Source organism: Salminus brasiliensis, chromosome 18 (genome assembly GCF_030463535.1).
Source record: "Salminus brasiliensis chromosome 18, fSalBra1.hap2, whole genome shotgun sequence".
NCBI lineage: Eukaryota > Metazoa > Chordata > Actinopteri > Characiformes > Bryconidae > Salminus > Salminus brasiliensis.
In genome coordinates, this window is record NC_132895.1 from 192681 (window position 1) to 206670 (window position 13990).

At 41.9% G+C, this 13990-nt stretch overlaps 1 pseudogene; it reads right to left on the bottom strand.

Annotated features, from left to right (window-relative positions):
- Positions 1-2997: 2997 nt before the first annotated feature.
- On the bottom strand, positions 2998-3882 carry LOC140539700 (uncharacterized; annotated as a pseudogene).
- Between the last annotated feature and the right edge of the window lie 10108 nt (positions 3883-13990).

The window sequence follows — 13990 nt, forward strand, 5'->3', positions numbered from 1 at the left end:
AGAGACAGCCCTTCAGACCCAATCACAGCACAGAGACAGCCCTTCAGACCCAATCACAGCCCAGAGACAGTCCTTCAGACCCAATCACAGCACAGAGACAGCCCTTCAGACCCAATCACAGCACAGAGACAGCCCTCCAGACCCAATCACAGCACAGAGACAGCCCTAGTGAAGATTACAAATGATCTCCTTCTTGCCTCTGATCAAGGCTATGTATCTTTATTAGTCCTACTAGACCTCAGTGCAGCCTCAGTGCAGTGCAGCCTACAATAGATCATACTATATTACTAGAAAGATTAGAGAAAATCTATATCTAAATAATATCTAATGGGACGCTATCAATTCATAACAATAAAAGATTTATCTTCAAATTACACAGAAGTAAGATATGGAGTTCCTCAAGGCTCTATTAAGGCTCCGACTTAATGTTAGACTTGTCTGATGCTTCCATTATTCCTGGTTTAGCAGCTAAAAATCTTGGTGTCACATTCGACTCCAAACTAAGAGACTCCTCCTCTCTACAGGACACAGAAAAGCTAGTACATGCTTTTATTAACTCAAGACTAGATTACTGTAATGCACTACTGTCAGGTTGTTCCAGCAGGAACCTCAATAAACTTCAGCTGCTTCAGAACACTGCAGCCAGGGTTCTTACTAAAGCTAGAACATCTGACCATATCAGTCCAGTTCTATCAGCACTGCACTGATCCCAGTTCAGTTCAGCACTGATTATAAAATTCTTCTATTAACATATAAAGCCCTACATGGCCTCGCTCCTGAGTACCTGCAGGATCTTATAGTATATTACGAACCATCAAGACTACTTAGATCTCAGGGAGCTGCTTCTTACTCTTTACCAAAATTCATAAACCCTCAGCAGGGGGAGGAGCCTTTTCTTATTAAGCCCCCCAACTCTGAAGTAATCTTCCAGATAATGTTCAGGACTCAGACACAGTCTCAGTCTTTAAATCTAGGCTGAAACTCATCTGTTTAGTTCAGCTTTTGGTAATTAATGTTTCTTAAAGGTATAAAGGTTGCAGGTCCAGGGGTTCGAGGACCCAGGGAATTGTAGTACACTGAGATGCTGGAGCTGTCGTCTCGCTGCTTACACGCCATCACTCAGGTTTGTGGACGGTGGAGCAGATAGATGCTGGTGTTTCAGGGAGCTCCTGTGTCTGTGTTACCTTCTGGCTCTCTCCTTTTAATTAGACTGTTATAGTCAGACCTGCCGGAGTTGTCAGACACACTCTGATACTGCCCAACATTCTCTGCTCTCCATAAAATTCCTCTCAGAATTAACCCTTTCTTTTTACCTTTTCCGAGTAAATGGCCACCCGGCCCGACCTGCCGGAAGATTGCCCGCTGAGGTCCCCTCTACCTTCGTCAAACCAGCAGGCCCCCCACCCACCACCATCCATAGCAGACCAGCGGCTCACCCACCTACCACTGCTACCTGTTTAGTGACCATGTTAAAACCATTTTTAACTATCTGCTGTATCTGGTTTGGTCATTTTTATCATTAATGTTTAAATAGTTCTGATCAGAGGAGGACGGGTCAGGTCCCCCTTGTGAGTCTTGGTTCCTCCCAAGGTTTCTTCCTCCAGCTCTGAGGGAGTTTTTCCTTGCCACTGTTGCCGTTGGCTGCTCACTGGGGGTCTTTTGATTAATCATGTCTTACGTTATTTCTCCTTTCTTCTTTGTCTCTGTCTTTTATTATTCACTATTTATGTAAAGCTGCTTTGTGACGACAACCGTTGTAAAAAGCTATACAAATAAATCTGACTTGACTTGACTTGACACAACCACTCTCCGCTCAGCATCGATGGCTCCTCTGTGGAGATCGTTAAGAGCAAGTTCCTTGGTGTCCACCTAGCGGAGAACCTCACCTGGTCCCCGAACACCAGCTCTACAGCCAAGAAAGCCCAGCAGCGTCTCTTCTCCCTCCGGAGACTTTCCCGTCTCCTTCCACCCATCCTCACCCTCTTCTATAGGGGGACCATAGAGAGCATCCTAAGCAGCTGCATCACTGCCTGGTTTGGGACCTGCACAGTCTCTGACCGCAAGACCCTCCAATGTATTATGAGGATCATCGGAGTTTCTCTCCCCTCCGTCATGGACATTTACACCACCCGCTGCATCCGCAAAGCAACCAGCATTGTGGATGACTCCACCCACCCTTCACACAGACTGTTCTCCCTCCTGCCATCAGGAAGAAGGTACCACAGCATCCGGTCCAACACGACCAGACTCTGCAACAGCTTCTTCCCCCAAGCCATCAGACTCCTCAACACAACTCAACTTCTGACCTGATGTCTTTTCTGCTACATGCGCACACACACACACACACACACACACACACACACACACACACACACACACACACGCTCTCTCTCTCTCTCTCTCTCAGACTCTCAGGAAGCATTTTGCACTAATAACTTTACTACCTCACTGGACTCAATATTTATTGCAAACTGCATAATTTGCACACTACCGTCATTATTTATTATTCTCTGTCTGTAGTGTGTTGTGTTGTCTGTTCGCACTTGTTTGTTTGTGTTACACTTGTGTTCTGTATGCACTGTGTCTATGTTCCACCATGGTCCTGGAGGAATGTTGTTTCATTTCACTGTGTTCTCTGTATGTAGTTGAAATGACAATAAAACTCACTTGACTTGACTTGACTTGTATGAGTAAGAGGAGTGTATGTAGGAGTGAGAGGAGTGGCTGTGGGAGTGAGAGAAGTGTTTGTAGAAGTAAGAGGAGTGTCTGTAAAAGTGAGAAGAGTGTCTGACAGCGAGCGTTGGAGGAGATGTTTGCTGTGGTCAGTATTCTTTTTGTTGATGTTTGGAGCAGACAGGAAGCTCAACAATCATTCTGGTGCTGCTCACTTTTAGTTTAGGATTAAGATCAATACATGTAGAACAAAGAGAGAACAAATTGAGAAAAACTTGAAATGTAAATATATAAATTAGTTAATCATTTAGTTCAGGGTTAGGGTTAGTGTACACTAATGTAGAGTGTGGGAGTGTAGAGTGTATGAATGTATAGTGTGGGAGTGTAGAGTGTATGAATGTAGAGTGTGGGAGTGTAGACTGTATAAATGTAGAGTGTGGGAGTGTAGACTATAAAAATGTAGAGTGTGGGAGTGTAGAGTGTATGAATGTATAGTGTGGGAGTGTAGAGTGTAGAAATGTAGAGTGTGGGAGTGTAGAGTGTATGAATGTAAAGTGTATAAATGTAGAGTGTGGGAGTGTAGAGTGTATTAATGTAGAGTGTGGGAGTGTAGACTGTATAAATGTAGTGTGTGGGAGTGTAGAGTGTATGAATGTAGAGTGTGGGAGTGTATAGTGTATAAATGTAGAGTGTGGGAGTGTAGAGTGTATTAATGAAGAGTGTGGGAGTGTAGAGCGTATGAATGTAGAGTGTGGGAGTGTAGAGTGTATAAATGTAGACTGTATAAATGTAGAGTGTATGAATGTAGAGTGTATTAATGTAGAGTGTGGGAGTGTAGAGTGTATAAATGTAGAGTGTGGGAGTGTAGAGTGTATAAATGTAGAGTGTATAAATGTAGAGTGTGGGAGTGTAGAGTGTATTAATGTAGAGTGTGGGAGTGTAGACTGTATAAATGTAGAGTGTGGGAGTGTAGAGTGTATGAATGTAGAGTGTGGGAGTGAAGAGTGTATAAATGTAGAGTGTATAAATGTAGAGTGTATGAATGTAGAGTGTATTAATGTAGAGTGTGGGAGTGTAGAGTGTATAAATGTAGAGTGTGGGAGTGTAGAGTGTATAAATGTAGAGTGTATAAATGTAGAGTGTGGGAGTGTAGAGTGTATTAATGTAGAGTGTGGGAGTGCAGACTGTATAAATGTAGAGTGTGGGAGTGTAGAGTGTATGAATGTAGATTGTGGGAGTGTAGAGTGTATTAATGTAGAGTGTGGGAGTGTAGAGTGTATGAATGTAGAGTGTGGGAGTGTAGAGTGTATGAATGTAGAGTGTGGGAGTGTAGAGTGTATAAATGTAGAGTGTATAAATGTAGAGTGTATGAATGTAGAGTGTATTAATGTAGAGTGTGGGAGTGTAGAGTGTATAAATGTAGAGTGTATGAATGTAGAGTGTATTAATGTAGAATGTGGGAGTGTAGAGTGTATAAATGTAGAGTGTGGGAGTGTAGAGTGTATGAATGTAGAGTGTGGGAGTGTAGAGTGTATAAATGTAGAGTGTATAAATGTAGAGTGTGGGAGTGTAGAGTGTATAATTGTAGAGTGTGGGAGTGTAGAGTGTATAAATGTAGAGTGTGGGAGTGTAGACTGTATAAATGTAGAGTGTGGGAGTGTAGAGTGTATAAATGTAGAGTGTATAAATGTAGAGTGTGGGAGTGTAGAGTGTATAAATGTAGAGTGTGGGAGTGCAGACTGTATACATGTAGAGTGTGGGAGTGTAGAGTGTATGAATGTAGAGTGTGGGAGTGTAGAGTGTATAAATGTAGAGTGTGGGAGTGTAGAGTGTATAAATGTAGAGTGTGGGAGTGCAGACTGTATAAATGTAGAGTGTGGGAGTGTAGAGTGTATGAATGTAGAGTGTGGGAGTGTAGAGTGTATTAATGTAGAGTGTGGGAGTGTAGAGTGTATAAATGTAGAATGTGGGAGTGTAGAGTGTATAAATGTAGAATGTGGGAGTGTAGAGTGTATAAATGTAGAGTGTGGGAGTGTAGAGTGTATTAATGTAGAATGTGGGAGTGTAGACTGTATAAATTTAGAGTGTGGGAGTGTAGACTGTATAAATTTAGAGTGTAGAGTGTATACACTCACCCTGCTCTGCTGCTGCCACCAACAAAACCACAAACATTTGTGATGCTTTTCCTTGTTTATGTGAAGCACTTTGAACTGCTACTGTGTATGAAAGGTGCCTTGCAGTGGAGCTCATGGATGCCGGTGTTTCAGGGTGCTCCCATATCTGTGTCTACTGCTACCTTCCTCAGACTAGGTGCCCACACTACATTACTGACTATCCTGAAGTGTACATGGACTCTAATTAATCTTGCAATTGTTCCTATTATTGTTGTTGTTGTTGTTGTTCTTCTTCTTCTTATTATTATTATTATTATTATTATTAATAATAACAATAATAATATAACTTTTGGTAGGTTCTGGCCACTGCATATCAGGAACACCCCACAAGACCTGCCTGTTGTTCTGGAGACGTTCTGACCCAGTTGTCTAGAACATCACAGTTTGGTTTTGGTCAAAGTGTCTCAGGTTCTTACGCTTGTCCATTTTTCCTGCTTCAACACCTTCATCACCTATAAGAACTGACTGTTCATCTGCTGACTAATAGATCCACCCTCTGACATGTGATATTGGAACTAGATCATCACCTGGCAGTGGTTTTAATGTTATGGCAGATTAGTGTTGTTTAAATGTCTGTATTGTCAAAGATGCCACTGGGGCTTTTTCAAGGGAGGTATTTTACATATTAGTGTAAATTAGTGTCGGAGAGTGGAAGTGCAGTACAGGTGTTCTTTAACACCTCCAATGTTAAACACTGAAGAATCTGCTGCGGTTCTGTCAGTGAGAACCAGCTTTAAAGGTGTTGATAAGGTTTTGATCTTTGGATAGCATCTATATGTTCCTCATTTCTTGGTTACAAAATGTAAACCAGATACAGATTAATGAATGCACTCCTTAGAAGGGGTGTCCACAAACATTTGGACATATAGTGTGTATTGTGGAACATTATAGAAGTGCTGTAAAAGAAGATAAATCACTTTGTTGATGCTTCACACTTCAGAGTAAATCACACACACTTAAGTACGAAACCTGCTTCATATGCCTGACTAAAAATGACCAGAAAGGATAAATATATGACCACTCCTCTCAGCCACAGCTTCAGGGTCAGAGCAGCAGCAGAACCCGCACTTCAACCACTGAACTACTAAATAAACTATGATGGCAAATCCAGGTCCAGAAAGTAAATTTGCTCCAGTATTGAGTTTCAACTGCCTGGATTGCTCAGCTGCAGCTTAGCGTAGGATTTTTACTTTCTGAACCTGGATTTGCCACATCCAGTCTGTCAGATTTAGAAAAACGGCAGCAGAGCCTCACTGTCTGTGATGATCTTTGAGTTTCACACCAATAGCAGAGAATCCCAGACTTAGGCTAGAACGCTTCTGGAGACCCTAATATTCTTTATTATACCCCAACAGGTCCATGTATGGGTAGTCCAACTGGGGGTCAGAGAGTTTTGTCCTCAGGTTCCATGTTGGCCCCACATATGGATGCCCACCAGGATCAGTGATGGGACCAGAAGGGCTTAAGCATGTGCCACATCTGTGTTGTATAATGTATAGAGGGCCTCAATGGGACCTATGTAAGATTAGGGTGGGCTGTAATAATGGGGCTCATTTGGGAAGCCAACTTGGTCCCATTAACAAAACATGTACAAACCCACTCAGAGCCCATGTCCACCTGGAACCCACCTAGCCCACGTTCCACCCATGTGAACCCTAAACGAGCATGTTTAGAGGTAGAGGTAATACATAACCTCTGATATTTAACAATTTCTTGATGTTTGATACCTAACCCTTCAATTGCTGTATTCTATAAATCTATAAGGAATGATCAATCACACCAATGACTGTAGAAAACATGGATGCCGACCTTCCGTTCTACAATGAAGAGGAGCCAGACTTGCCTATTTATTTGCTAGACCCACCCCCTCTTCCCAGACCAAGCGCATCTTTCAGTCCACCTTCATTGAGCTTCCAGAAGAGCAGATTTCCCCCTGGATTCCCAGTCTATTCGGAAAGTGGACGATCCAACAGTAAAAGTGCAGCTCATGTAAGTTCCTCTTCAGCTCAGCTCCTTCATGTACTAAACAGAGAGGACGCCATGCAGGTCCAGCAGACGAGCGGCATTACCTCCTGCAGTGTTACATTAACTTCCCCTGCAGTGTTACATTAACTTCTCCTGCAGTGTTAAAATACCTCCTGCAGTGTTACATTACCTTTTCCTGCAGTGTTACATTACCTTCTCCTGCAGTGTTACATTAACTTCCCCTCCAGTGTTACATTACATCCTGCAGTGTTACATTAACTTCCCCTATAGTGTTACATTACCTCCTGCAGTGTTACATTACCTCCTGCAGTTCAACATTACCTCCTGCAGTGTTACATTAACTTCTTCTATAGTGTTACATTACCTCCTGCAGTGTTACATTAACTTCCCCTCCAGTGTTACATTACATCCTGCAGTGTTACATTAACTTCTCATGCAGTGTTACATTACCTTCCCCTGCAGTGTTACATTAACTTCCCCTGTAGTGTTACATTAGCTCCTGCAGTGTTACATTAACTTCTGTAGTGTTACATTACCTCCTGCAGTGTTACATTAACTTCCCCTCCAGTGTTACATTACATCCTGCAGTGTTACATTAACTTCTCATGCAGTGTTACATTACCTTCCCCTGCAGTGTTACATTAACTTCCCCTGTAGTGTTACATTACCTCCTGCAGTGTTACATTAACTTCTGCAGTGTTACATTACCTCCTGCAATGTTACATTAACTTCTCATGCAGTGTTACATTACCTTCCCCTGCAGTGTTACATTAACTTCTACTGTAGTATTAAATTACCTCCTGCAGTGTTACATTAACTTCTCCTGCAGTGTTTCATTACCTCCTGCAGTGTTACATTACCTTCTCCTGCAGTGTTATATTACCTCCTCATGCAGTGTTACATTAATTTCTACTGCAGTGTTACATTACCTTCTCCTGCAGTGTTACATTAATTTCTCCTGCAGTGTTACATTAACTTCTCCTGCAGTGTTACATTAACTTCTCCTGCAGTGTTACATTTCTTGATGTTTGATACCTAACCCTTCAATTGCTGTATTCTATAAATCTATAAGGAATGATCAATCACACCAATGACTGTAGAAAACATGGATGCCGACCTTCCGTTCTACAATGAAGAGGAGCCAGACTTGCCTATTTATTTGCTAGACCCACCCCCTCTTCCCAGACCAAGCGCATCTTTCAGTCCACCTTCATTGAGCTTCCAGAAGAGCAGATTTCCCCCTGGATTCCCAGTCTATTCGGAAAGTGGACGATCCAACAGTAAAAGTTCAGCTCATGTAAGTTCCTCTTCAGCTCAGCTCCTTCATGTACTAAACAGAGAGGACGCCATGCAGGTCCAGCAGACGAGCGGCATTACCTCCTGCAGTGTTACATTAACTTCCCCTGCAGTGTTACATTAACTTCTCCTGCAGTGTTAAAATACCTCCTGCAGTGTTACATTACCTTTTCCTGCAGTGTTACATTACCTTCTCCTGCAGTGTTACATTAAGTTCCCCTCCAGTGTTACATTACATCCTGCAGTGTTACATTAACTTCCCCTATAGTGTTACATTACCTCCTGCAGTGTTACATTACCTCCTGCAGTTTAACATTACCTCCTGCAGTGTTACATTAACTTCTTCTATAGTGTTACATTACCTCCTGCAGTGTTACATTAACTTCCCCTCCAGTGTTACATTACATCCTGCAGTGTTACATTAACTTCCCCTCCAGTGTTACATTACCTTCCCCTGCAGTGTTACATTAACTTCCCCTGCAGTCTTACATTAACTTCCCCTGTAGTGTTACATTAGCTCCTGCAGTGTTACATTAACTTCTGTAGTGTTACATTACCTCCTGCAGTGTTACATTAACTTCCCCTCCAGTGTTACATTACATCCTGCAGTGTTACATTAACTTCTCATGCAGTGTTACATTACCTTCCCCTGCAGTGTTACATTAACTTCCCCTGTAGTGTTACATTACCTCCTGCAGTGTTACATTAACTTCTGCAGTGTTACATTACCTCCTGCAATGTTACATTAACTTCTCATGCAGTGTTACATTACCTTCCCCTGCAGTGTTACCTTAACTTCTACTGTAGTATTAAATTACCTCCTGCAGTGTTACATTAACTTCTCCTGCAGTGTTTCATTACCTCCTGCAGTGTTACATTACCTTCTCCTGCAGTGTTATATTACCTCCTCATGCAGTGTTACATTAATTTCTACTGCAGTGTTACATTACCTTCTCCTGCAGTGTTACATTAATTTCTCCTGCAGTGTTACATTAACTTCTCCTGCAGTGTTACATTAACTTGTCCTGCAGTGTTACATTACCTTCTCCTGCAGTGTTACATTAACTTCCTCTGCAGTGTTACATTAACTTCCCCTGCAGTGTTACATTAACTTCTCCTGCAGTGTTAAAATACCTCCTGCAGTGTTACATTACCTTTTCCTGCAGTGTTACATTACCTTCTCCTGCAGTGTTACATTAAGTTCCCCTCCAGTGTTACATTACATCCTGCAGTGTTACATTAACTTCCCCTATAGTGTTACATTACCTCCTGCAGTGTTACATTACCTCCTGCAGTTTAACATTACCTCCTGCAGTGTTACATTAACTTCTTCTATAGTGTTACATTACCTCCTGCAGTGTTACATTAACTTCCCCTCCAGTGTTACATTACATCCTGCAGTGTTACATTAACTTCCCCTCCAGTGTTACATTACCTTCCCCTGCAGTGTTACATTAACTTCCCCTGCAGTCTTACATTAACTTCCCCTGTAGTGTTACATTAGCTCCTGCAGTGTTACATTAACTTCTGTAGTGTTACATTACCTCCTGCAGTGTTACATTAACTTCCCCTCCAGTGTTACATTACATCCTGCAGTGTTACATTAACTTCTCATGCAGTGTTACATTACCTTCCCCTGCAGTGTTACATTAACTTCCCCTGTAGTGTTACATTACCTCCTGCAGTGTTACATTAACTTCTGCAGTGTTACATTACCTCCTGCAATGTTACATTAACTTCTCATGCAGTGTTACATTACCTTCCCCTGCAGTGTTACCTTAACTTCTACTGTAGTATTAAATTACCTCCTGCAGTGTTACATTAACTTCTCCTGCAGTGTTTCATTACCTCCTGCAGTGTTACATTACCTTCTCCTGCAGTGTTATATTACCTCCTCATGCAGTGTTACATTAATTTCTACTGCAGTGTTACATTACCTTCTCCTGCAGTGTTACATTAATTTCTCCTGCAGTGTTACATTAACTTCTCCTGCAGTGTTACATTAACTTGTCCTGCAGTGTTACATTACCTTCTCCTGCAGTGTTACATTAACTTCCTCTGCAGTGTTACATTAACTTCCCCTGCAGTGTTACATTACCTCCTACAGTGTTACAGTAACTTCCCCTGCAGTGTTACATTACCTTCTCCTGCAGTGTTACATTACCTCCTACAGTGTTACATTAACTTCCCCTGCAGTGTTACTTTACCTCCTGCAGTGTTACATTAACTTCTTCTATAGTGTTACATTACCTCCTGCAGTGTTACATTAACTTCCCCTCCAGTGTTACATTACATCCTGCAGTGTTACATTAACTTCTCATGCAGTGTTACATTACCTTCCCCTGCAGTGTTACATTAACTTCCCCTGTAGTGTTACATTAGCTCCTGCAGTGTTACATTAACTTCTGTAGTGTTACATTACCTCCTGCAGTGTTACATTAACTTCCCCTCCAGTGTTACATTACATCCTGCAGTGTTACATTAACTTCTCATGCAGTGTTACATTACCTTCCCCTGCAGTGTTACATTAACTTCCCCTGTAGTGTTACATTACCTCCTGCAGTGTTACATTAACTTCTCATGCAGTGTTACATTACCTTCTCCTGCAGTGTTACATTAACTTCTCCTGCAGTGTTACATTACCTTCTCCTGCAGTGTTACATTACCTTCTCCTGCAGTGTTATATTACCTCCTCATGCAGTGTTACATTAATTTCTACTGCAGTGTTACATTAATTTCTCCTGCAGTGTTACATTAACTTCCCCTGCAGTGTTACATTAACTTCTCCTGCAGTGTTACATTAACTTCTCCTGCAGTGTTACATTACCTTCTCCTGCAGTGTTACATTAACTTCCTCTGCAGTGTTACATTAACTTCCCCTGCAGTGTTACATTACCTTCTCCTGCAGTGTTACATTACCTCCTACAGTGTTACATTAACTTCCCCTGCAGTGTTACTTTACCTCCTACAGTGTTACAGTAACTGCCCCTGCAGTGTTACATTACCTTCTCCTGCAGTGTTACATTACCTCCTACAGTGTTACATTAACTTCTTCTGCAGTGTTACATAAACTTCCCCTGTAGTGTTACATTACCTTCTGCAGTGTTACATTAAGTCAAGTCAAGTCAAATTTATTTGTATTGCGCTTTTTACAACTGTTGTCACAAAGCAGCTTTACATAATTAGTACTTAATAAAGAACAGAGACAGAGAAGAAAGAAGGAATAACATGAAGCGTCAAAGACCCCCGTGAACAGCCAACGGCGACAGTGGCATGGAAAAACTCCCTCAGAGCTGGAGGAAGAAACCTTGGGAGGAACCAAGGCTCACAAGGGGGACCCATCCTCCTCTGGCCAGACTGTTTTAAACATTAATGATAAAAATTACCAAAGCAGATACAACAGAAAGTTAATAGTGGTGATATTAATAGTGTCAGACAGGCACGAGTCCATCTAGGTTTCAGCACGGCCACCAAACAGGCAGCAGCAGCTGGCGGGTGAGCCATGGGTGGTGGCGGGTTGGGGGGGGACCCGCTGGCCGGACTGGTAGGTGGCAGCTGGTTAGATGCAGGTAGAGGGGACCTCAGCGGGCAATCTTCCTGCAGATCGGGCTGGGTGGCCATTTACTCGGGGAAGGTAAAGAGAGAGAAGTTAGTTCTAAGAGGAATTTTATGGAGTGCAGAGAATGTTGAGAATCAGCATCTGGGTATGTCTGACGACTCCGGCAGGTCTGATTATCACAGCATAATTAAAAGGAGAGAGCCAGAAGGTAACACGGACACGGGCGTACCCTGAGAACACCAGCATCTATCTGCTCCACCATCAACAAACCTGAGTGATCACGTGTAAGCAGCGAGACGACAGCTCCAGCATCTCAGTGTACTACAATTCCCTGGGTCCGCGAACCCCTGGACCTGCAGCCCTTATCTAAGAAACATTAATTACCAAAAGCTAAACTAAACATATAAGTTTTCAGCTTAGATTTAAAGATTAAGACTGTGTCTGAGTCCCGAACATTATCTGGAAGGTTATTCCAGAGCTGGGGGGCTTTATAAGAAAAGGCTCTTCCCCCTGCTGAGGTTTTCTGAATTTTGGGAACGAGTAAGAGGCCAGCACCCTGAGATCTAAGTAGTCTTGATGGTTCGTAATATACAATAAGATCCTGCAGGTACTCAGGAGCGAGGCCATGTAGGGCTTTATATGTTAATAGAAGAATTTTGTATTCGATACGGAATTTAACTGGGAGCCAATGAAGTGCTGATAGAACTGGACTGATATGGTCAAATGTTCTAGGTTTAGTAAGGACCCTGGCTGCAGCATTTTGCACCAGCTGAAGTTTATTGAGGTTCCTGCTGGAACAACCTGACAGTAGTGCGTTACAATAATCTAGCCTTGAGGTAATAAAAGCATGTACTAGCTTTTCTGTGTCCTGTAGAGATAAGGAGTCTCTTAGTTTGGAGATGTTCCTAAGCTGCATGAAGGCTGTTCTACTAATATTAGCTATATGTTGCTCAAATGATAAATCTGAGTCGAATGTGACGCCAAGATTTTTAGCTGCTAAACCAGGAATGATGGAAGAATCAGCCAAGTCTAACATTAAGTCTGATAGTTTATTTCTAGAGTCTTTTGGACCTAAAAGGAGAAGCTGGGTTTTGTCACTGTTAAGGAGAAGGAAGTTATGTGACATCCAGAGTTTTATATCCTTTACACAGTCCTCCATTTTCTGTAGTCTAAATTTATCGTCAGGTTTGGCTGATATATAGAGCTGTGTGTCATCTGCATAGAAATGGAAATTAACGCCATGTCTGCTTATAACTGAGCCCAATGCTAACATGTATAATGTAAATAATAGCGGTCCTAAAATTGAGCCTTGCGGAACTCCATATCTTACTTCTGCGTAGTTTGAAGATAAATCTTTTATCTTTACGAATTGATAGCGTCCCGTTAGATATGATTGGAACCATGATAGGGCTGTCCCTGTGATTCCAACCATTTTCTCTAATCTTTCTAGTAATATAGAATGATCTATTGTATCAAAGGCTGCACTGAGGTTTAGTAGAGCTAATAAAGATACGTAGCCTTGATCAGAGGCAAGAAGGAGATCATTCGTAATCTTCACTAGGGCTGTCTCTGTGCTGTGATTGAGTCTAAATCCAGACTGGAATTTCTCATACATGTCATTTTTACTCAGGTATAAGCAGAGTTGTTGGGCCACAGCTTTTTCTAATATCTTAGATACGAATGTTAAGTTTGAGATGGGTCTATAATTAGATAATACGCTAGGATCAAGATTTGGTTTTTTGATTAAAGGTTTTATAACTGCTATTTTAAGGGTTTGGGGTACATGCCCAAGGCTAAGGGATGAATTTACAATTGTTAAAAGAGGTCCGATTATAATTGGGAGAATTTCTTTTAGCAATTTAGAGGGAATCGGGTCGAGTGTACATGTTGTACAATTAGCTGAGGATATAATTTTTTCTAGTTCTGGCTGTGGAAGTGGGTAGAAGGCTTCCAGCCTTTGTTCTACAACTAAGTTTTGTTCTAAAGCAACTACATCAGGTGACGGCCATGTTTGATTTAATAAGCAGGGTTGGATTTGTTGTCTAATATTTTCTATTTTATTATTAAAATAGTCCATAAAAACATGACTGGTTAAAGATGTTGGGATCTGGGGTTGAGTATCTGCCTGGCTTTTAGTAAGTTTAGAGATCTCATTAAAAAGAACTCTGGGATTGTTTTTGTTTTTCTCGATCAGCGAGGCCAGATACGCTGAGCGAGCTTTAATGAGTGCCTTTCTATATTGGGCAGTGGTGGCTCAGCGGTTAGAGCGCCGGGATATCGATAACAGGGTTGTGGGTTCGAT